Source organism: Ictidomys tridecemlineatus, chromosome 4, assembly GCF_052094955.1.
Source record: "Ictidomys tridecemlineatus isolate mIctTri1 chromosome 4, mIctTri1.hap1, whole genome shotgun sequence".
Lineage (NCBI taxonomy): Eukaryota > Metazoa > Chordata > Mammalia > Rodentia > Sciuridae > Ictidomys > Ictidomys tridecemlineatus.
This window is the reverse complement of record NC_135480.1, coordinates 142,863,577-142,887,446: the sequence shown is the minus strand read 5'-3', so window position 1 is coordinate 142,887,446 and position 23,870 is coordinate 142,863,577. Positions and strand designations below refer to the sequence as shown.

The 23,870-nt window shown below is 39.0% G+C and overlaps 1 protein-coding gene across 4 annotated transcripts in view; it reads left to right on the top strand.

The window, feature by feature from the left end:
* The window catches only part of Pip5k1b (phosphatidylinositol-4-phosphate 5-kinase type 1 beta), a 276,928-nt gene that overhangs the window by 25,547 nt on the left and 227,511 nt on the right, over positions 1–23,870 (top strand). For 2 of the 4 annotated variants that reach the window (XM_078047564.1, XM_078047561.1), the window contains exon 2: positions 9,132–9,234. The exons of 1 other annotated variant lie outside the window; for it this stretch is intronic. The gene's annotated coding sequence lies outside the window, so the exon portion shown is untranslated. Of the gene's footprint in view, positions 1–9,131; positions 9,235–19,564; positions 19,836–23,870 lie in introns of those variants that run through there. One more of the 4 variants, XM_078047563.1, reaches the window with a different exon arrangement.

Here is a 23,870-nt window from a genome sequence, read left to right as displayed (position 1 = left end):
TGGAGAGGAACAATTGAATAAACATTTTCTCAGTTATCCTCAGACCAACAAGAGTTTTTCACTTTCCTTCTGAGATCACCACTCTAGACTCTATAGTGGATAGACAGGTAGACTCATAATGCATACTTTTTAACTAGTGAGTGTTTGTTAGGAAGCAGTGAAGTGTACTGTGGTGATGATGAGCTGGAACCTGAGTTCAGTTCTGGCTCTGCAGTTTCCATGTGAGCCCAGGAAAGTCACTCAACTACTTCCCTTGTTAGCATTTTCAGCTATAAAATGGGGTAAGTATGTTCTTACCTTGTTGAGTTGTTGTGAGATAAACCTTCAACGGTGAGCACTCAAATATTTGCTAATGTTTATTAGACAACTTGATTAATCAAGGCACAGGGAGGGTGCACACAGAAAACTAGATGAAGCCCATTCCATTAAGAAGCTTACAGAGTAGTTAGCAGATATGCTCAGGAGATAATACGAAGTCAGTTGGGGTTTGAGTTTGAGGAAAAGAAAGCCCACTCCTGTGTGGGCTAAAATGAAGCTAAAAGAAACACAGGAAAGGGCCAGATGTCCTGGATGGAGGGAAGGACAATAAGAACAAAGGCTCAGCGCTACCTTCAGCATATCTCCGTGGCTTGGCAGGTGAGGACTGGTAGTTGCAGGCAGATGAGTCCAGAATGTGTACAATGGACTGGATACAGAAAGTCCTCCTGCTTTGTCTCTGTGCCTTTTTACAGTTCACTAAGGTGGTGGCTGACACTTGATCCCATGGCTTCAAATGGTCCTAAGACTCACAAGAATGAAGATGTCTGTGGAAGAGGAGAAACAGAATTCATGAAGAAAGAAGAACTTGCTACTTGTAATTCCCACAATCTGACGGAAGGGCCACTCTACACAGATTTAGTGAGGTTAAAAGGAGGGGGGGGAAAAGCAGCCCATCTGCTTGATTGTTGTGGGAACCTTCTGCCAACCAGACAGATGGAGGCTGATACTTTGTTGATGCAAATTGTAAAACTGGAAACAGCAATAGGAGGTGACCATCTCAGATTGTGCTGGCTGGGTGATTGGGCTAAAAACAAAAACCAAAAATTAAAACCCCACTAGTGTCTGTTGGCCTATTTTTGTCACTTAGAATACAACCAAGAAAGTTGCTATAACACTGAGCATTAAGGAGGAATTGCTTCATGATGTGGAAAATGGAGATGCTGTCAAAGACACTAGTCATGATTTCTTGGAATTTTTTTAGCAAACTTATTACTTTAGAAAATTTCTGGATTTAAAGGATGTTGTTTTTTCCATTGCTATGACAAACTACTTGAGAAAATCAACTTAAAAGGAGGAAAGATTTATTTTGGCTCGTAGTTTTGGAGGTTTCAGACCATGGTCAGTTGTATATAATGGTGGAAGAAGCTGCTCACTTCATGGCAGAAAGATACAGGAAGGGGCTAGAGTTCTAAGAGTGCGTACTTCAAGTGTGCCTTCAAGTGCACACTTCCAGTGACCTAACTTCCTCCCTCTAAGCCCCACCTCCTGAAGTTTCCACCACTTCCCAGGAGTGCCACAGGCTGATGACTGAGCCTGCGTCTTTGGGGGTACTGCAGATTCAAACTGTAGCACAGGTCTGTTCCAAGTAATAGTACATAAAATTCTTGATACCTCATCGAGTTTCCCTTATCTTCACCTTATATAACTATGGTACATTTGTCTCAATTCATTAGCTAATTCTGATTATTAACTGAAGTCCATACTTTATTTAAATTCCTTGTTTTTCCCTAATGTCCTGTTTTTGTTCCAGGATCCTACTATATGTTCTTGTATAGGTTCCTTTTGGTTGTGACAGTTTCTCAGATTTTCCTGGGTTTTGAGGACCTTGACAGCTGTAAGAAAATGTCAGGTGTTTTGCAGAAGGTCCCCCAACTTGGATTTGTCTGGTGAGATTCTCATCATTAGACTGGAATAATGTGCCTTTAGGGGAGGTAAAATATCATCCTCATCATGTTATATCAGGAATAATACCACTAACAGGACTTCTCCCTGTTCATGATGATCTCGGCGACCTGGATGATGTACTGTTTGTCAGATTTCTCCATTATAAAGTTACACTTTTTGTTTTCTTCTCTTTTCATCCTGCAGTCTTTGGAAGGAAGTCATTATAACAGCCCACATATAAGGAGTGGAAAGTTTTGTTCCTCCGTCTTTAGGGTGAACTATCTATAAAATTATATGGAATTCTTCTGCATGGGAGATTTCTCTACCCTCCCCATTTATTTATTCAACCCCTTATATCACTATTGACTCATTTATTTTATACTTTGGATTATAATACAATATTGCTTTGTTTCTTGATTGATTGATCAAATCATTCTAGGTTTACATCTTTCTTGGCTTTCTCTTTCAGTTGGCTTCTGTGTCCCTTTGGCATACTCTCATCATTGAGGAGACTTGTTTGTTTAGCAACTTATTATTTTTTGGCACTGCAAAATGTTCTTGAATCATTTGATGTCTTTCCTGTCTCAGACCCATTGGAATTTGCAAATATAAAGAAAAAAAATCTCTTCATAAGACACGCTTCCAGAGCTTTAGGAGAACCGGTTTCAAAACATTTAAAGGACATAAATCAGATCTCACAGTCTTTAAGGGATATGTGACCCAGAAGATATGAGAGTTTCTGAAAAAGGAAATTCTGATTACACAAGTATGATGAAACTTCACGAGAGAGAGATGAGGAGAGAGAACATAAAGGAACTCGTGGCTTCAGAGGGTGTGTTTTGATTAATTTGGATTTTAAAAAGTCATGCACAGAAGATACTTACGATCAGACTGAGAATTTCTAAAAATAACATCATCAAAAGTTACTGAGCTGCTGGTTTGGTAAAACAATTTCATGACTCTTCTAAATGAAGTGATATTTTTTTCTATATACCAGTTATATTAGCATGAGCGCTCTTTTCATTTCTCTGAATTCATCTCTGATCTTAGTTCATTCACTCAGCAAATTTTTGTGTAACACACACTTTGTGAACTCATTTAGACTCTGGGAATGCATCAGTGAACAAAGCTGCCAGATTCTGTGTTCTCAGGGAGTTTACACTCTAAATTCAAGAAGGTGGATGACAAGCAGGCATTTTTAAAAATATGGAGCAGTTCATGGTATAGAGAAAAAAAAAGAACACAGAGAGCCCTGGGGTGGGGCTGCTATTTATAGAAGGTGCTCCAGGAAAACTCCTTTGATAAGGTAGCATTTTGAGTAGACAACAGATGGTATAGCCTAGGAACGTGCCGTCTGTATACCTTAGGAGAAGAATTTCAGGCAGAGGGGACACAGAATATAAAAGGCCTGAAGCCAGAAAAGGGCCAGCATAACAAAGAGGTAGGCTGAGTGAGGGCAAACATGCATGCCTGGTCAGGGGGATGCCATTCATAGGAGGCAGGTGTGAGTGGCTGACCCCAGAGCTGAGTGCTGCTTTGGAGCTGGACAATGTGGGTAGCTCCTTGGACATTGAGTAGGTAGGAGGCATTAGAGGCTTTTGAGCAGAGGAATAAGATCATCTGATTTCACATTTGAAAAGGACCACTCAGGTCATCTGGGTGATGGCCTGAAGAGGATAGAAGTGCAGAAACCTATTAAGAGGTCTCTTTTATCCATTAGTACATTTTAATCTGAATTTGTTAATCTTATTGTCTTTTTATGTTTCTTTCACATAGTAGTAACTGTGTATACGGACCATTTTCCATCTACATATTTTAAGATTTTTCTTTTCAATAGCCATTAAGTTTATAATCTTTAGTGGCTGCATAACAATTTCTTATTAGTTTCCTATTCCTCCTGTAAAATATTAACACAAATCTAGTGACTTAGAAGGACACAGCTTTATTATCTTATGGTTCCAGAGGTCAGAAGTCCTAAACTCAAGATCCTGGTAGGACTGCGTTCTTTCTGGAGGCCACCCTCAATCCTTGACTCATGGCCTCTTGCTCCCACTTGAAAACCAGCAGCATTTTCAAATCTCCCTCCCTCCACCCTCTCCCCACTTCTGCTGCTGTCCTGACCTCTCCTCCTCTGACTCTGATCCTCTGCTTTCCCCTTATACAGACTCTTGGGATCACACTGAGCACACCTGCGTAATCCAGGTTAATCTCCCCCTCTCAAAAGCCTTCACTTCACATCTGCAGGGTTCCTTTTACCATATAAATTCATATCCACAGGTATTTTCTGGCAATTAGGATGTGGATATCTCTGTGATAGCATTATTCGGTGTATCAGTTGGTGTTTTATAACTCATTTACCATTGCAGATATTGGGTGCTTAGGCTGCATCTACTTTTGAGCTTGTATTATATTCTTATACCTCCTGTATTTGTATATTCACGTTTATTATCTGCAAAATGTATCTCTTAAGATAAATGCCCAGGTGTAGAGTTCCTGGGACAAAGGGCATGAAGATCTCATTTATTTGCTCTCCAAATACTTGGCTATGTTATCAGTAAATATATGAGTATGTCCTTTTTGCCACAACCTACCAGCCCTGATTTTTGTCCCTTAAAATGTTCATTTCCAGAGCTGGGGATGTGGCTCAGTGGTAGATTGCTTGCCTAGCATGCATGAGGTCCTAGGTTCAATCCCCAGTACACACACACACACACACACACACACACACACACACACGTATGTTACACCATAGTATGCTACAAAGGATTTTATTGTTGTGTGAATTTAATTTCTTTGTTGGCTAGGTTGAACCTTTTGGTGGTGGTGTGTATGTATGTGTGTGATGCATGGTATTTTGAGGGTAGTGTTTTTGTTTTGCTTGTTGGTTTGCTTTTGGAGCTGGAAGAATGTGGACTGTTGCTTAAGTAGGGGGTAAGGGTGGCATTAATAGATGACATATATAAAACTAAATTGATTGCTTTTACTTTCCTATTCAAGAGATGATCTTCAAAATGGAAGGACATTATATTACAGGGGATTCAGAATAAAGTGAAAGAGCATCCAGGTAATTGAATGAATTCATATCTCTGGGGCATGCTAGATGAAATCTTGGGGTGCTGAAGGCATTAGCAGATACCATCTCTGGGCAACTCCCAGCATCACAGAGTTAAATATTAGAAAGCAAGGGAGGTTCTGGAAGATCTGAGACTTTTAAACGGTGTTCTTAATAGTGCTGAAAAAGTTTAATTTCTAAAACTAGCAATGTGTGAAATGCTTCCTTGCATAATTTCTCAATTACCACGAAATAAATGACTTGTGATCCCATAGAAGAGATTGCCTTGATCCCTAGGAACCAGCATAAAGTTACTAATCTGTATTTTGGGTTCATCACATTTTCTTTTTGGATAGGGATTTCTTGATTAGAAGAGAATGTCATAAACAGTGAAGCATTTGGCAAGAATCTCTCACAGGAAGAGAAGTGCAGATGATTCTAGTCCTATGCCATAGCACAGGTGATAACTGCATGCCAGTTAGCCTAAGAAGTAGTTCCAGCAGCACTTCTTCTTAGGCTAATCAGGCTTTTCCTTGGCCTTAACTTTAAAAAATTCTCGGGACTTAAAAAAAAAATCATGTGGATGATGGCACAGGGTTCAATGAATTAACTAGACCTGCAGAATAAATCTCTCTCTGCAATATGAAATATATATTCTCCAACTATGAAAATAAACCAAAACTAAATAAATACATTTATGAAAAATAATGAGAATTTTTAAGAACTGAGTTTGTATTTAATGAAAGTGCATTTTACTTTTCAGGATGCGATTGCTTTTGAAGTTCACCAGTTAAAAAATAAATGCGATAGTACATGTACAGGGAAAACAGTTATTTTAAGGTTATTTTCCTTATGGGAGAAAGCTAGGTCCATTTACATATGGTTGAAGTGAAAGCTGGGTATAACATACAAACTGCTGGATTTGGAGGGAAAGAGCCGAGTGCTTATCCTAGCACCGCCACTAACTAGTTGTCATCTTGGAAAAGCAGCTGGCTTTACCTTTCTGAGTCTGAGTTTTCTTATCTGGAAGTTGGGGACAGCAAGGGTGGGGTGCAGTTAATCTCTTTGCTCCAGTCTTTCTCCCGAGTTCTATCAAGTAGTCCAAGTACATTCTCATATTCTTCAATGAATTTGGCCAAACTTCTAGACTAATTTGGATCCTTGTAAATATTTATTATCTTTTCATGCCTCTATGAGAAAGGGTTCTTTCCGTTCTGTGTTTTTGTTTGTTTTGGTGTTAAAGTTTTTGAGTTCTTTGTATATCCTGGAGGTTAATGCTCTATCTGAGGTGCTGGTGGTAAAGATTTTCTTCTGTTCTCTAGGCCTCCATTGATGCCTACCATGAATCTTTCCACTCTTTCAAGGTTTATTCTGGACTCCCTGCTGCTGTGCCTGAGCATGCTCTAGGCTTCCCCCTAAATTCGTGTGCTACATGCAGCTAACTTCTCAGCATGGGTTTATTGCTGCTTATTACTACTTAATCCAAGAGAGTGACGTATTGTCCTGCATGCTGTCCACCTGCCACAAGTATATCTTGGAGTCACGTGTTGTGTTTCTGGTTAGGACATTAGGCAGGAAGTGAACTACCCATTATTCAAGGGGTAGAGTCTCTTTGCTTATCTGAAAAGCAGCCTTTTATTTCACCACCTGTGGCCAATCCTTTTCTGCTACAGTGTCCTTAAAGGTTTTGCCTAGAAAGCTTTCCCAGCCTCAACCATAAGACAGGTGGCATGAACCAGGAAGCCACGTCTGTGTAACAAGTTTCCTCTGTATGTGTACTTGCACAAATGTCTGAATTTTCATCCTGAAGAAATGAAAGCTCTCAGAACTGATCTTTCTGCAGATTCAGATGGTGTGTGGTTCCTAACAAGGCTTCATGTTTATAAATAGGGAGTCTTTAAAGCCTTCAGGATGCGATTCTTTTAGAGTTTTTAGTCTGACTGATCTCTAGACATGTTTTGGGACTGACTAATGTTAAGTGGCTCTAATGTGGCAAAATGGAGTGGAAGGTAAGTGGTTTTTTGGGGTGTAGTTAACGACAGTAGAAGACAGAAATAACCAGTTCTGCTCTGTAGCCATAGAGATGCGTAGCATAAAGACACAGATGCCTTTTGATATACATGTTTCATGAAGGTCTCCAAAAGTGGGCTTCTGTGCAATACAGGAGTGAAAACTTTGTAACTGGGATTCTGATGTCATGGTTCTGATGAAGTCGCTGGAGCTCTTGAGCTACAGAGTTGTTTGCATGTCATAAAACTGTGATGTGACCTTAGGTAAATATTTATTCATTGGGAAGTGTGGGTGTGCACAGCAAGGTCTTCTCCTTCCTTATGGACTGTTTCCTTATGAAATTCGTTAGTCCCTGACTCTGGGACAATGTGATAGCATAGGAGTGGCACAGACCATAAATGTCACAAGATCTGAGCTCAGGCCACAGTGTGGCTAGTTGTCCATGTTTGTGAGATTTTAGGCTCAGAATTCTCTCGACGGGCCAGAGGTGTTTTACTCCTGAAATTGAAAAGAGTTGGCCAAAGTGTTAGATCAGTTCTTTTTAAAGACCCTTTTAGCTTTAAAATCTCTAATTAGTATTTTCTTCTTTCTTTTTTTAAGAAAGCATTGAATTTTTATTTATTTATTTTTATGTGGTGCTGAGGATGGAACCCAAGGCCTCGCACATGCTAGGTGAGTGCTCTACTGCTGATCCCCAGCCCCAGCCCCTCTAATTAGTATTTCTACATGCCATTTTACTCACCCATTTAACCACAGTTGGGAAATACTGATTTATAAAGGAACAAATATATTCTAGGTATTTCCATAACACAGATAATAGTTCATGTTTTTAGAGTGGTAGTCTTTTTTTTTTCTAAACAAACATATGTAATAATTAGTAAAACAGAGTATGTACATAAATCTCAAAATTTGAACCACATATACATTTTTTATAAAATGATTTGTTTCCCTTAACATTGTATATTGCCTGTCATCTGAGTAGTGCTTGGAGTTCTTATCCAAACCCAGATTCCCTTGGTCTTTTCTGTAGTGCTTCTGAGTTCCCCATTCTGGGGACAACATTACAAGAACCCTCCAAAGTAAACACCTGTGGCTCATGAACATCTCATGGGTGCAAATAGCCAGCCCATGCTGTTCCAAAAAGTAAGCATCGGGGTGACTCCCAGAGAACTCTGTGCCTTCTTGCTGTCCACTGCCTAGGCACAGACTGCCACTCCCAGGGGCCATGGTATAATGGGCGACCCTTAAGTGATGGTATCGGCACATGACCTGACACTGTCTCAGATGCCCTCCATATATAGTTTTGTTTGTGCACTACCAGGGGAAATGGAGCTGACTCTGGAACCAGGGATGCATCAGGGAAATTTGGGAACCTGTGCTTTTCTTTCTGTTCCCTGCCCCTTGTCTGCCCCAACTCTTGCCCCTCTCCTGACACTCTTTTTCTCCTTCTCCCCCTGATTTTCTGTTTCCCTTCTGTTCTCATCAAAAATCATTAACTGAGCAGGTTTTAGTGGTGAGTGCTGAGGTGGAGGGGGCAGGGCGGCTTATCATGGCCCTGCTCATGAGACATTTATGTTCCCCCACTGTTCAGGTCAGTGAGCTTCAGAGTTAGAAGATAATCTTAGCTAGGACTTAAAGAATAAGGAAAGTTAAAATACTACTGAATGTTTAAAAAGTTTTTGCCTTCTGTTTTGTTTGCTTATGTGTGGTTCCAGTGATTTGAAGGGTTACATTGGTTTGGGTAGGCACTCTTGGAACTTGAAGACCAGAGAAACTATAATAGGAAATACTGTGTTTAGTGGGAATTTTTACTACATCACTATATGCATAGTAAAGTCACTTCTAGTTCTAAAATTCCATGATTTATAGCATTGTTTCTATGGAAAAATACATTCCAAGTTCCAAACAGCTGAGTTTTGGACTCTAACTCCTTTGAGACTTGGGACCACCCATATCATCTTTACTGTCTTTAAATATGCAGGTAGGTGAATGTCATTGGCTTTATTTGTAAATAACGGTAACAAAAGTAACTATTGTGGGAGTGATTACAATGTGTCAGATACTATCATCAGAGCCTTCATATATTTGATTATTCTCCTGCTCACAGTGATTCTTTGAAATAGGCATTATTATCTTCATTTTACAGGTGAGGAAGCTGAGGCTAGCAGAAACAAGAGGTGACCACAGACCCGTCTGATCACATTCTTGCAACCTTTCTTTGGTGCCTGACACTTCCCAACCACATGCTAGTGAGTGTTTCCTCTTTTTGCTTCATCCCCAACGGTCCTTTCTCAAGAGAGGTGAAAGTTGATTCTTTTAAAAGCACCTATGCCCACCAAGAGATCCTAAACATCAATTCCCTTTGATCATGTCAAATACCATGATGATTCTCTGTTGCTTTTTGGTGGTGGTGACTGAAAGTGGGCATGATCTCAAGAGCTTGTAGAAAGATTGGCTTCAGGAAAATGTTTTATACAAAATAACACTACAGTATTCAACTACAAGATTCAAATGAACATACCAAAAATTGTTTTGTGAAGGATAGGAAATCTGCTATCCATCTCAGTCAACTGAGATGGATAGCAGATTTCTTTCTCTTTTAACATATTTACTTGCAGTATTCACAGAAGTCTGACTTCAAGTGTAGGCCAGGAATGTTCACTTGCTCATTCATTCATCGTTGATGAGACTTTTAATGGCTCCTCTCCTGCACCAGTTTCTGTAGGTCCAGGGATACCAGAGTAGATGAGACAACGGAGCTGGGAACCTAGGGAGTGCAGGCCTAGGAACTTCATAAACACTGGTTTAAAATAACTCAAATACCAAGACTCTTTTAAAATTATCTTAATTTGAAGTGATTGCAGATAGAAGCCGTACCAACATGTAAAGAAAAATCCCTTTCAAATAGTATAGATTTGATAGGTGATATTTCCAATAGCATAAAGATCCATCCAGTGTGTGTTGATTTGCTAAAACTAACTGGCCTACGACGTGGGAACTGTTGACCTCTGTGCATTTGCTTGACCAAAATGCCAGTTCATTGAAGGTGAATTCCATTTCATATTTCATAGCCCTGCACTTTAAGATTTGCTTCATAAACTTGTAAACTCAGTAACTTGGGAGGCTGAGGCAGGAGAATCACAAGTTCAGAGCCAGCCTCAGCAATTTAGAGAGGCCCTAAAGAATTAGCAGAATAAAATATAAAACAATTTAGAGAGGCCCCAAGGAACTGTCTCAAAATAAAATATAAAATGGGCTGGGCAAGTGGCTCAGTGGTTAAGTGCCCCTGGGTCAATCCCTGATACACACACACACACACACACACACACACACACACACACACACACACTATCCCTAAGGTTGGGGGAAAGATTTGCTTAATAAGACAAAGGGAGAATGAATGGATGGAGGTAAAGAGGCTGCCAACCTGTGATGGCTACTTCTTGAAGCATTCGAAATGTGCTTCAGAGTTAATGTGCACTTTCATGTTATTATCTGTATCTGTTGTAAGAAAATGCAAGTATGCACCTAATTTCTTGGGTTTCATTTGGATTGAGACTATGGGTGTCTCCAATGGGGCCCAGATGGCAGTGCCAGTAAGCCTTCCTCTTACAGCAACATCTGAGGGGAGGACTCATAGGCTTCAAGTTGGTAACTTGGCCAGAGCCTGTTTCAGGAGAGCCTGTTTCAGAATTGAGCTTGGTGGTAGCTCCTGGTGGTCAAGCATGTGATATGTTTTTATCTGGAATCACATTTGTCTACCTGGAAGAGGGAGAAGGTACAGGAATGAGACCTGCTGATGTAGACAGGAAGTCAGCTGCCTCAGCTGCTGAAGGCTCTGCCTGGGGCAGCAAAGGTTGGGCAATGTCACAAGGTGAACCCAGAAGCTTCAGTGATCTTAGTGTTCAGAGAGGGTACAATGGACCTCAGTTTTGGAGCATACCTTTTCCATTAGATATGCTCCTATAAGGAGGTCCAGAGGATAATCTGCATCCTGCTTCTAACAAATAGATTTCAGGGGTGCCAGAAAAAACAACTTTATATAGTCTCCCACTTTCCCGTTAAAATGTACTCAATGGAAAGTGTATCTTGCCTCTGGATAAAAACATATCACATGCTTGTTCTCATTCCTCTCCCATAATAAAAAGCTCCACTTTAGTTTGCTAGAATCTGTATCATGTAATAGTCAATTTCATTCATGTTTACAGCGGCTTCTTTCCTCCTGCTCTGGCCTGTTGCAAGAAGGGGCTGTGGTTGGATACTTTGCTGCTAACCCCATCATTTTTACTTCTGGGTTAGGCTTGGGTTATGGGACAGAAAGAGGAAGGAGCATAGCAAAATTTTTACCTGGTAGGTGGTATCACAGGAGAATTGTGGCTGTGAGAGCTGATTCTTTCTCCCATGGAAACTTTTGTGGGTTCTTTAGTGATATCCCCTTACCCTGTCTCTGGGGACCTCTTACCTCCGTTTCCCTGGCTGCTCAACTATGATCAGTCTCATTGCAAACTCCTTTCTCAGTCTCTGGGAAGCCCCTCTGGCCCATTTGTACTCATCTGTCCTGGGTTCACGTTGCTGTCCAGGTGGCCCTTGTTAGGCAGAGCCTAATACAGCCCCAGACATGTGATTCATCATGTGGTCTGTGGGTGATACACTGGAGGAATGAAGGCTGAGCCCAGTACGGTTAGTCTCCACTAGCCTACCTCCAGGTCTTCGGATTTCTCTGGAAGAAGTCACAGACAAGGTCACAGAGCTTTTCATATTGTAAGTCTCTTACTTTCCAGGTGGTCCTGTGGAGGCCACTCCCTAGGCCAGAAGGGGGAGGTACAGGTTCTTCTCCTTGTCCCTTAGTCCTTTACTCTAGGACTAGTCTGCAGCTGACTTAGTTGGAACATTCTCTCCTCCTAGTCACCAACATCCTGACCCAGTCGTGCTCAACTATCAGTGAATCCAGTGAAAAAAGTTTGGGACCACATTCTTTGAAGCACTGCCTCTAGACCTGGTGCCTCCCTGTGGAATCTGGTTCCTAGTACATCTTAGTGGCTTATTTGACATACCATTTTTTTAAAAAAAAAAATTCTGTAATACTTTTTTTGGGAAGCAACAGTGCTTATCATATCCTCTGCTCTTGGGGATTCACAAAATGCACAGCATTTGCTCCAGCCTCTTCCTCTGGCCTCCTTCCTACTCCAGGCTCTGGCTCTGCCTACATCTTCCACCTGGGATGCTCAACCTGCCTTCTTCCTGTCTTCGCATCACTTTAAGATTCTCAAAGTCACCTCCTCCTAAGATACTTCTTTGCTCCTCGGCTAAGTAGATATCCCTTTCATTTTCCATCATTTGTATTCTCCGTATTTCCTTCCCAGAATGTATCATAGATGATAAAGTTTCCAAATATATAAACTTTTGCTATCTCTTTCACCAAATGGGAAGTCCCACAAAGGAAAGGTATGTGTCTGTTTTACTGCATAATATACACTCCATCAGTGCTCCCTAAATATTGGTTGAATAAATGAATAGAAGGGTGAATTTAAAAGTTACCTTTGGGGGCTGGGGTTGTGGCTCAGCAGTAGAGCGCTTGCCTCGCACATGTGAGGCACTGGGTTAGATTCTCAGCACCACATAAAAATAAGTAAACGAAATAAAGGTGTTGTGCCCATCTACAACTAAAAAAAATAATAATAATAAAAATAAAAGTTGCCTTTATATAAACCATCCTTCCCCAAATGCATCTCTACTTTTGCGTTAGCCCTTAACATCTGGAGTCTTGATTACCTGGGATACAGGTTAGGAAGTGCTGATATGATACAAGGCTTAACTTTTGCTGTATTTTTTTGTTCTTTCTTCTCTCCTCCTGTCCTGCTCTCCTTTTCTCCTCTCCTCTCTGGCCCTGTCTTTCTCACTCACTGTCACTCACTGTCACTGTGCTACAGATGACTACTTGAGGAGATGGTAGGTAAGAGATCACAGGGTGTTAATGGCAAGCATGACAGATCTCAGCATCTCTCCCTTGGTCTTGTCAAGACTCGGCCTCCTCTCCCATCCCTCTTTTCCCCCTGGCCTCTGGCCTGGCAGCAAGGCTTTGGCCTGGCTTCCTGCTTCACACTGCTCTAAGGTGACTGCAGCCTAGCCTTGGTTCTGAATGGAAAGACCAGTTCCCAGGCCGTACCTACCATGTATGGTGTAGGGTAAGAATTTCTCCTTGAGACTCAGCCCTGTGGAAGCTGTGAATTTACAGGTAGCAAATCCCCACAGTTGTGGGATCTCCCCTTCCCTGCCTACTGCCTGCCCTAGGCCCATACAGTTGGGGGTTCATGAGCCACGGGCAGTCTTTCTCCCAGGAAGAAGTAGAGGCTGGCTTCTGAAGGAAGGCATTTTCTGGGGCCTACTTCTCAGGCTGCCCTCGCCCCAGCCAAGAATCAAACAACTTCACATTCTTCCCTTGACAAGTTTAACTCTACCAGTACGGACTCCCAAAGGTGACAGCCTGGGTGGACTTGGTTCAGGAGGAAGAGGTTTATCTCACATGCACACATTCTTCTGGTGTGTCCTATCTGGTTATTATCACATCGAAACTGCAGCTGTCATTGTTGGTTGCTTAATTACTGCCTATTGATTGTAAAATAATAGACCACCAATTTTGTGAGTTAGTTATTACTGCCTTGTTGTTTTAAAGTGCACACTGTAATGCAGCAATGTTTTACTTTATGCTGTCCTTCTGATGAGTATCATTATTTACCCAAATAACAATCTTGCATTTGAAATGTGCTTCAGAGTTAATATGCACTTTCATGTTATTATCTGTGTCTGTTGTAAGAAAATGCAAGTATGCACCTAATTTTAGAAGAGTGCCACGTAAAATTTGTATCCTTGATATTATTTTACTATAAATGTGGCACAATATAACTATTTTTATAGCAAGTATTTATTACTTTAGTTACAAAAATTAAAAGAAAATTTTTAAGTGGGTCTGATTTGGTCTTCTTTGAGCCTTCTTGTTAAAATCCAAAAAAGTAAAATACTAGAAGACAGATTCTGTCTCAGGTCATACAAAAAAAAAAAATCATATTATCTTGAGTAGGAATCAGTACTCTAGTATTAACCAGAATGTGGTTTAACACTGCATTGGAAAGATATGGGGTTTCTAGCCCAGAGTTTGGTTAACATAGAGGCCCCTATTATTTATTTTTACTCAGGTGAAATTCACAGAACATAAATTTATTTTTGTTGTTATTTTGTTTTGTTTTTGTTTTTCATACTAGGGATTGAACCCAGGGTCACTTTGCCACTTAGTTACATCCCCAGCCCTTTCTGTTTTTCATTTTGAGACAGGATCTCACTGAGTTGCTGGAGCTTCCCTAAGTTCCTGAGGCTAGCCTCCAATTTTCAATCCTCCTGCCTCAGCCTCTTGAGTCACTGGAATTACAGGGACAGAAATAGAGGAAGTCATTACCTTTATCTAGATCCAAGACATTTTTACTGCTCTAAAATAAAGCCCCATCCTCCCTCAATAGTCACTCTTCATTCCCTACTCCCTGTAGCCCTCCTCTACCATTAATCTGCTTCTTGTTTCGGTGTACTTTGTTCTTCCAGAGATTGCATATACATGGAACCATATAACGTGAATCCTCTTGTGTCTGGGGTTTTTCACTTAGCAGAGCATTTTCAAGGTTCATCTCTGTTACAGCATGTGTCAGATCTTGATTTCTTTTTATCGCTGAATACCCAGTATTTTTAGCATCAAAACATTTGAGGGGCTGGTGCTGAGAACACTCTAGCACCCACCCACACACAGGCCCAGTGGTTCTATCCCTCCGGTGATAACCTCCTCTCACAGCAAGTGTGAGATTGTAGTTCATAAAAAAGAATAAATGCTGAAGGAACAGGTGCATTAGAGCTGTAATTTGTTGCATGTTACTTAAAACTCAGGAAAAGGGCTGTAGGCAGTGGTAGGCAAGGATTACGGGTAATTCTTTGTCTGCTAGGCACCTCCTAGGGGAACAACAAATGTTCACTGAATGACGTAAAGAAAACAATGGATTACCAGAAATACTCTCAAGACCCTTGCATCATAGAAGTTTGTTCTGGCATGAATTTTCCAAGTAGTGTTTGGAACACGTTGTTTTCCTTTCACTAGTCCCCACTCAGGTTGGGACCTGCTGGTTTAAGATCTTTTCTCCAGCCTTGTGAATGTCATGAACTAAGGAAAAGACAGTGAGTTTCAGAGGTGGACAGAGCTGACTTCAAATCCCACCTCCGCCACTTGTTAGCCACTTTTCCTTGGGCACATAGCCTTAAGTTCCCTCATGGATAAAATGGGAATTATGATACCTACTTATTCTCCAAAGATACCACAACCTAATTGCTGGAACCAGCAAATGTTATCTTATTTGGAAAAAGGATCTCTATAGTCTTAAATTAAGGACTCCAAGATGAAGAGATTGTCCTGGATTATTCAACTGGGCCCTTGATATCATTGCCACTGTCCTAGTGAGAGAGAGGCAGAGGGACTGTCCACATTGACACACAGAGAGGAGAAGGTGATATGAAGATGGAGAGATTGCAACACTGTAACCTTAAGCCAACAAGTGCCAAAGCTGATAGAAAACAGGCTGGCAAGTTTCCAGAGGGAGCATAGCCTTCTAATACCTCAATGTCAGCCTATGCTAGTTCTGGACTTCTGGCCTTCAGAACTGTAAAAGAATACATTACTGTAGTTTTAAGCCATCAGATGTATTGTTTGTTACATCAGCCACAGGAACTAATACTCTTCTTTTGCAAGATAACTTCAACTACAACTAGCACATTATATTTTATTTTTCTCTCTTCTATCCTGTATCAAAGATGGCATTTCTCAAATTGCAAATAGTATTTTTTACCTCTAGAGGCAGGTTTCTCAGCCTTGGTGCTAGGGACATTTTGAGTCAGATGATTCTTTGTTGTGAAGCTGTCCTCTGCATGGTGACAGGCATTCCACTAGATGCAATAGTGCCTTCCCCTCAGTTGTAACAACCCAAAATGTCTCCAGACATTGCCAAATATCAACTGTGGGACAAAGATCACTGACTCCCTGTTGAGAGTCACTAGCCTAGAGTATAGTTCCTGGGTTTATCCTAATTCCATCTTTAATTGGGCAGGTGAGACAACCTCTCTGAACCTCAGTTTTGTTATCTATAAAATGGTAATAGTACCTATATCACAGGGTGTGATAAGGATATGCAAATGATGTAATCTATGTAAAGGCCTCAGAACAGTAACCGACACCTAGTAAAGTGTTTAATAAGTGACAATTATTGACCCATGACTCTGTCACTAGTTTGTCACACTATTTTCTGCAGTTTCCATTATAGAATTAACAGGCACTTAAAATGTATTCCAAATAGCAATTTCTATCAGCATATGTTTTGAAGTTACACATCCTTCCTTCACTGCCCTCCCTCCTATCCCATAGCTCCCCAACGTTATGCCTACATGTTGAGGAATCATGGCTCAAGTTATGTGCACCAAGCACCTGTCAGTCATACTAACTCACTGAACTCTTTCTTTATATGATACCCTGGATAAACTGTAACAAGAAAACCCCCTTCCATCTGTCAGTGATATTTCTATTATTCCATAATTACAGCTTTCTCCTCAGTGATGGAGCTCTTGAATTCGCATAGGGATGTGTCACTGTCTCCATTCAAATGTGTGAAATATTTAGCAGCGTTTAGCAGTTTTCAGTGAAATGTTAGAAAGTGTTTTGAATAGATACCATCATCTACTTTTGTAAGGAAGGGGAATGTGCTCCAACCATGGTCAACGCCTGTTGAGAGCCACAGTTTAGTCAGAATGACGCCTGGCATTTTTGCCAGAGGGAATGGTTGAAAGGTGACCCTGGATTAGGACGGATCCTGCTGCCTCAGGCGCGTGCTACTTTGGAGTTCCTGTTGAGTTCTTGCAGGGTTCTGAGAGAATTGGCTTGCGGAGCCTGGTGGAGGCAGTGTGTTCCCGGGAAGTGTGTGTAGAGTGCCGGTGAGAGTTCGGGAATAAAGGCTGCTGTTTGAACCTACAAGGCTGAGTGGCAGCTCGGTTATTTTGTGCCCAGCCAGAATGCGGCATTGGCCACTGTATCTCTAAACACTGAGGACACAGCCATGAATAAAACAAAAGATCCCTAGTCTCAATAAGTTTGCATTCCAGCACACAATGATAGTAATATGCACAATATATTTGTCAATGGCATGGTATGTTAGCTGGTGATCGACTATAGCAAAACAATAATCTAGAGCGAGGAGATTGAGATGCTAAAGGTGACAGTAGATGTAGGTTGTGGTATTAAGTAGGATGGGAAAACTTTTAAATATTCTTATTTAAATTAATAGAAATATCTTTGTGGGTTGAAACTGGTGTTAGCTAAAGCATCTCTGCTTATGACTAGCAGATGGAATACCTGACCCTTTCAAATATGGAAAATGTTCTGCTCCTTCTCCTCAGAACTGCCTGGCAATGCCTTTCAAATCTAAGCTGTGTGGCTTTGGTTTATCCTAGCTGCCGTGGGAATTCTTCATGGAAGTGGTTCAGGGATCATTATTAGCAATGCAGTCTCAGGGAAGACGTGTGCCTGGTAGGTAAGAGAACAGGTTTTTGCGTCAAACTGACCTCCTTTTTAATTCTGGCTTCCAACTTGTAAAGTGAATGATTTGGGGGAAGTCATTTAACCTAAGCTGCAAGTATTCTTATAACCATTATAAAGGATTACATAAAATTAAATAGTGAAAGCAAGTAGACTTGTGTTAACGGCATCATAAACCCTCAGAAATTGTTGGTAGTTGTAATTTTTGATTGCGTAAAAGAATATTTCTGAGGTATTATGTAAATATTCATAGCAATTATGATCTCTTTGTAAAGCATACCTGTAATTATCAGTTTCAAATATGCAAACATTTCTCTAATAAATCCTGCCAAGGGAGTGTTGACAAAGAGAACCTATGAATTGACTTCTTAGGAGCTTGGGCATCAATATTTTGAGTATTCCCTATGAACTTACACAAAGGGGGACTGAAATAGAGCCAATGAGTGATTCAGGTAATAGAAGTCCAGCTATTTTTTAAGTGTGACTAATTAGTTCTTGTGGATGATTCTATAGATTGACTTTGCCAGGTAATGACATAGCTCTTCACTTTGTGGGTAAAGACTTCTATGGATACTTGTTAAATGGTGCTGGAATAGAATAGGTTGCCCGACTGTGGAGAATGACCTGGGACATTCCTCAACAAGTCACAGGATTCTTTGGGAAATGGTCAAGGTCAAGGCCTTGACCTGGAATGCATTCCTGTACTGCAGGAAAAGTATGAGAACTAGAAGTGGGGGTTGTACAACATTGTGAACATACTAAATGTACCCTTGGAAACATTTGGTTTTATTCTATGTAAATTACACTTTGATGTTTTTTTAAGAAAATGAATTTCTGACAGTGCCAGGACTCAAGCCCAGATTCCTTGTTTTCCTATCTAATCTTCCAAAGAGTTATTGGAGGATGGGATGGTCCTTTGTAGTATGGACAGAGAGAATAACTCCTTTAACTTTATAGGTATGCTAAAAGTTTAATAATTACAGTATGTCCAGAACTTCTATACCTGTGCACTTATTTAAAATTTAGTTCTTCCTGATCTAAAATTTTATGGTGCTATATTGATTATATAAATAGAGATCCAAGCTATGTCCCCTCAGTAGGTACCCAGTGAATGTTTGCTGAATCAATTATATATTGTTTGCTGAGTTGCCTGTAGTTTTAAAATGGTACATGTTAATGGAAGTGGAGCAGAAACTGTACAGTGTTAGAGATCTTCAAGTTCAACTTTCTCTCAGATGAGCAACCAAGTCCCAGAGAGGTTTGGCTATTCATATAGTTAGTACAAGACCAGGATATTGCTTTTTAACTTAACATTTGTGAAAATGTGCATTTAGCCATAGTCATTGGAATATCATTTGGTTTCCTTTTTTTCCTGTTTTTTTTTCTTTCTTCTTTTTTAAATTCAGATGACCCATAGAAAAGTCTTGTTTTTATGAACCACAAGACCCAGGTTTCATCCTTTCTTTTACCACTAGTTACCAATTTGTGTTTTAGCCAGTTCTCTGGGTTTCTCTACCAAATGGGAAGAATGGTACTTTGTCATCCTATATAAGGACCAGGGCCCAGAGTAAATGTGCTTTTGAGGCTCCTTTGGAGGTTTTGTTTGGAACTGACTTAAAGGTGAGGGGCTATTGCAGGTTCTGCTTCATGTTGTTTTCATGTTGGTGACTAAGAAAGGACCCAGGAGGAACAGATTGCTATCATCAGATATAAAGGGCCATATCTGGAATTCAGACAAGGGTTCTGTTGTATTTTTCAGTTCAATATAATAGAGTGTGGTTGGTTGAGACTAGAAACTTCAAAGCAAAGTTTGAAAAACAGGATCATTAGCAGTGGAACATAGAAATGAGGGCAGCAACTGTGTCCAAAACAACCAATGTAGGTTTTTGTTTTTGTGAAAATAAAGGAGAAAACAAAACATTTTAAAAGGGAGGAATCACTTAGGGAGAGCAGAAAGAGAGATGAGGAAAGAAAGAGGTATTAAAGATTTAGCAAAAATAAAGTTAAATATCTGAGCTTACTGGTTAATGCCAGGGAACCCTGGAATCCTAGAATCTGTAATTCTCATAAATCTTCCCCCATGAGGATCAGCTGTAAATACTTTGCCTAAAAATTATAAATTTGTTAGCATGAAAAAATACATTTCTTATTGTAGAAAGTTTAGAAAATATAAGTGATAAAAGAAGACACAAATCTCTGGTAACACAACTACTCACAATAACCAGTTTCAACATTTTGGTATGTATCCTTCAATCTTTTCTGTTTGCATTTACTTGTAGATTTTCTTAAAAATGGGATCTAGAGGACATGCTGTTTTAGAATCTGACTTCTAAATACAAGACAGTATGAATATTTTTTCTGTCTCTAGTCTTCTATAACATCTTAATAGTTGTATGTTAAGTAATTAGCATAATGTAAGTAAATTAAAACTGTTAGAAACCTGTTATTTTAATTATCAAATATTATAAGTACACTTAAATATGCATGGACATTTCCTTTGGACAGATTATTTGAAATACAATTATTAGAACAGCAGGGCTGTAAAATGTTAGGGTACTTGATATGCATTGCAAAATTTCTTCTCTTAAAATGATATTTATGTAGATGTAGACCAGGAGTGGGAATGTCCAGTACCTTGCTTGCTTAAACATATTACATGTGATCACTTTTTGAAAATGTTCAACACATAGATGTTGAAAACATCATTAACATGTTTTAATTTGCACATTTGATTTTAGGTACATTTTAATATTTTGGCCATTTGTATGATTTCTCTTGCAAATTGCTTATGTGTTAATTATAAATCCATAATTTATTGAGGGTAAAATTACCATCTTTACATTTAAACTTAAACTTGAATTAAATGACAAGTTGAAGTTTAAATGTAAAGATGGTCCCATTGTGAAGTTATATGACTTGCTTTATGTTGCCTCTGTATACTTCTCTTTAAATGTACTCAAGTGTTTGGCATCTTTTCTTTCCTTTAGGAATATGAATTTTATCCCATTATATTTTCTAGCCAATTATTTCTAGAATTAAGGGAAACTTAATTTTTGTATGGTGGTTCATTTTTTCCCAGTGAAATGTCATATTATTTCCAAATAATTCTATCTATCAATTTCATTATTTATAATTTGAGGTAATATATGAGTTGTGATTCTCTTTCTATATAGTACTTTAGCAATGTTGATCCCTTTCTTCTCAAATTAAGTACTTTTAATAACATATTATTTACATGTGATCTTTTAGTTCAATATTTCAGCCCTGTGAAAACCCAACTCTATTTGCCTGGAGCTCTTTGGCTAAAACCTAACACACCAACCTAATAAATAAATACGTTTTTGGACTGGGGCTGTAGCTCAGTGGTAGAGCGCCTGCCTTATACATGTGAGGCACTGGGTTCCATGCTCAGCACCACATAAAAATAAATAAAGATATTGTGTTTAAAAAAATTTAAAAAAATAAAATAAATGCATTTTATTGCAGACAGTAGGTAATTTGTGTCTGTCTGTCTGTCTGTCTTACTGAACTTTGAAAGATCTATAAGAAGGAATTTGAGAAGTTAGAAAAGTGGATAGAAACTTCATGTAATGTGTGAAACCTTAATGTCTCACAGATTTACCAAGACTTTAGATGTCTGACGTGATTGAATGGTTGAAGTTTGTACTTATACTCTAAAAGAGTATGTCCTATTTTGTTTCATTGTCTTACTTTTGGTGACTACTTTCCAAAAAAATTCAGTTTTGTTTTTAGTACTTATCCTATTTTTTGGGTTAGCTGTGTGGGCACTTTGAAAGTACAGTTATGAGTATACTGCTGTATAATGATATCACAAGAAGTTTATAAAGTATATTTGGTGCTAATGTCAAATGAGAATTCAAAAGTATATTCAGGTACTTTGTTAGATATGGATGCTTCTTGATTTTTATGCTTCCTCATACAAAAAATGATGAAGTTGCCCTGTATTTTATGTAATATAAGATGTCCCCCTTAAAAGGTGGAAAATATTGAAAAGTATAAGGAATGTAACCCTACCACTAGAGAGAATCTCTACTGGCATTTATGATTGTTTTTCCTGTGTCTGGGTAATTGCTATCACACTACCTATACAGGTGTGTATGCTATCATCCAAACATAATCACATATTTCTCTAGTTATGGAACATTTAAATGAGAAAACTGGACTATTGGGCTTTGGGAATGTGAAGTAAGAGGTAATTTCTGCAGGCCAGAGTCCTGAGGATGGATCCCAGCATGACCCCAGCATAATCCCCCCACAGTCCTCAATCACTGACCCATGTGTCCTCAGAGAGCCTAAACAGCAGAGCTGAGATCATTCTGCCTGACCCCTTGAAAGCTTAAGGTCACCTGAACAAAATAATCCTTTTCTCTGAGCCACTGGGTGGCCTCTGAGAGCTGGCCTCAGTCTCTGAACTGTAGTGTAGACTTTGCCTTGACATCTTTGATCAGTCATGTGACACTAATTACAGAATGTAGACATTGTGGACTCACTCCTGTCATGCACATAGAATAGCATGAAGAGAGGTTGGATAAACTGTCCTACTCCTAACACTAAATTCTAGGGATTATTTTTTTAGGGCCTTTGGACATGTGATATTCTACATAAAAACTTTTGAAGACTCTCATTTGACAGATCAGCATGTTTCCCTCCATTGTATAATATTAATTTCAGAAGCTCATAAATGATCCATTTCCAGATACCAAAGCCAAAAAAAAGGGAGAACTTAAATTAGAAATTTAATGTGAAGAGTTTGTGAATTCCGTGTATCCTCATTTTGTCAGCTTGACACATTTGTGGAAAAAATAGACATCTAAAAATGTATAGTAGCAGCTATGCCGTCTGTGTATTCATTCTCAGTTTACAGTTTTGGTTTTACAAGGTCATCTGTAAATTAAAAGCCAACCAAGCAAAGGAAATACCGAAAAGAGTAAATTTAGCCTCTTTTTGTCATAATCATTCTTGTATTGAAGTAATTAAAAACGAAATCAGAAAAGAATTTTTTTTTATCTTTGACCTTGCTACAGTTTGAGGAGTCTGATAATGTGTACATATATCCTCCTTCTCTGGACATGTTCTGCCTATGATTTCTTCTTTGCACCCAAATATACTATATTTTTGGCTATATTTCCATTTTCTAGAATTTCAGTTAAAATACATGTGTTTTTCAGTTTTTTTTCTTTAGAACAGCAGTATACAATAAAAATATATTGACAGCCACATATATAATTTGAAATTTTATAGTATCCACATTTTAAAAATACGAAGGTAAACCTAATAGTAATGGTTATGTTTTAACATGTCAAAAAATTAATTTAACAATCAGTATAAAAATTGTTAATGATATTTTTATATTCAAACTCAATCTTCCAAATCTAGTATATTTTCATACTTCTAGGAAATATCAATTTAGATACTACATTTTCACCAGAAATGTTTGATCTGTACTTAGGCTTCTTATAAACTTCAGTTGAGAAAAATACACACAGGGTATAGTTCAGTGGTACAGCTCTTGCCTACCATCTGTATAGCCCTGAGTTTGATCCCCAGCACTGGAAAAAAAAAAAAAGAGGAGAAATATAGCCTCACATTCATTCCCAAATTGTTTCAACATACTTAAAAAACTTTTCTAAGAACAGAAATAAGCATCTTTTATTTTTTTAAATTAAAATGTAAAATTCACTAGTTGCACACACATCATTTGCTAAATAGCCACATGAAGCTGGTAACTGAACTCTTTGGTAGCATATCTCTAGAATTTTGTCTTTCTACCTATTATTTTAACGAAAGCATCACATTTGTGACATTTAAAGGGGGCTTAAGAGAAAAAGATTAACACTACTGACCAAAACAGCAAAATTCAAAGATAAAAAAAAACTTCAAATGTAGCTTTATTAATCTCAGCTCTGGTTTATACTGAATAAAGAGAACTAGGGGGCTTCATTTGGTAAGAAATGCATTGGAATATGTGAGTTTCTCCCTCTTTCTTAGAGAATCAGTAGTGGAGGATGGTCATTTTAGATCTACAGTTATATTTCTGACCTCTCTTATAAATTCTTCAACAGGACTTTCTAATGCTTCTCTACCTAATAGAGTAACCTATGGCAGCAAGTAAATAACAAACCCTTAAAGGCTGGCTAATATAATTAACTTTTTACTTTTCTTTCATTTGAATTTAAAAATGGATACTCAGTTTAGTTATTGGAAAGCATTTAAGCATGTTTGTAGCAACTAAGTATGTATGAGTCTACTTTT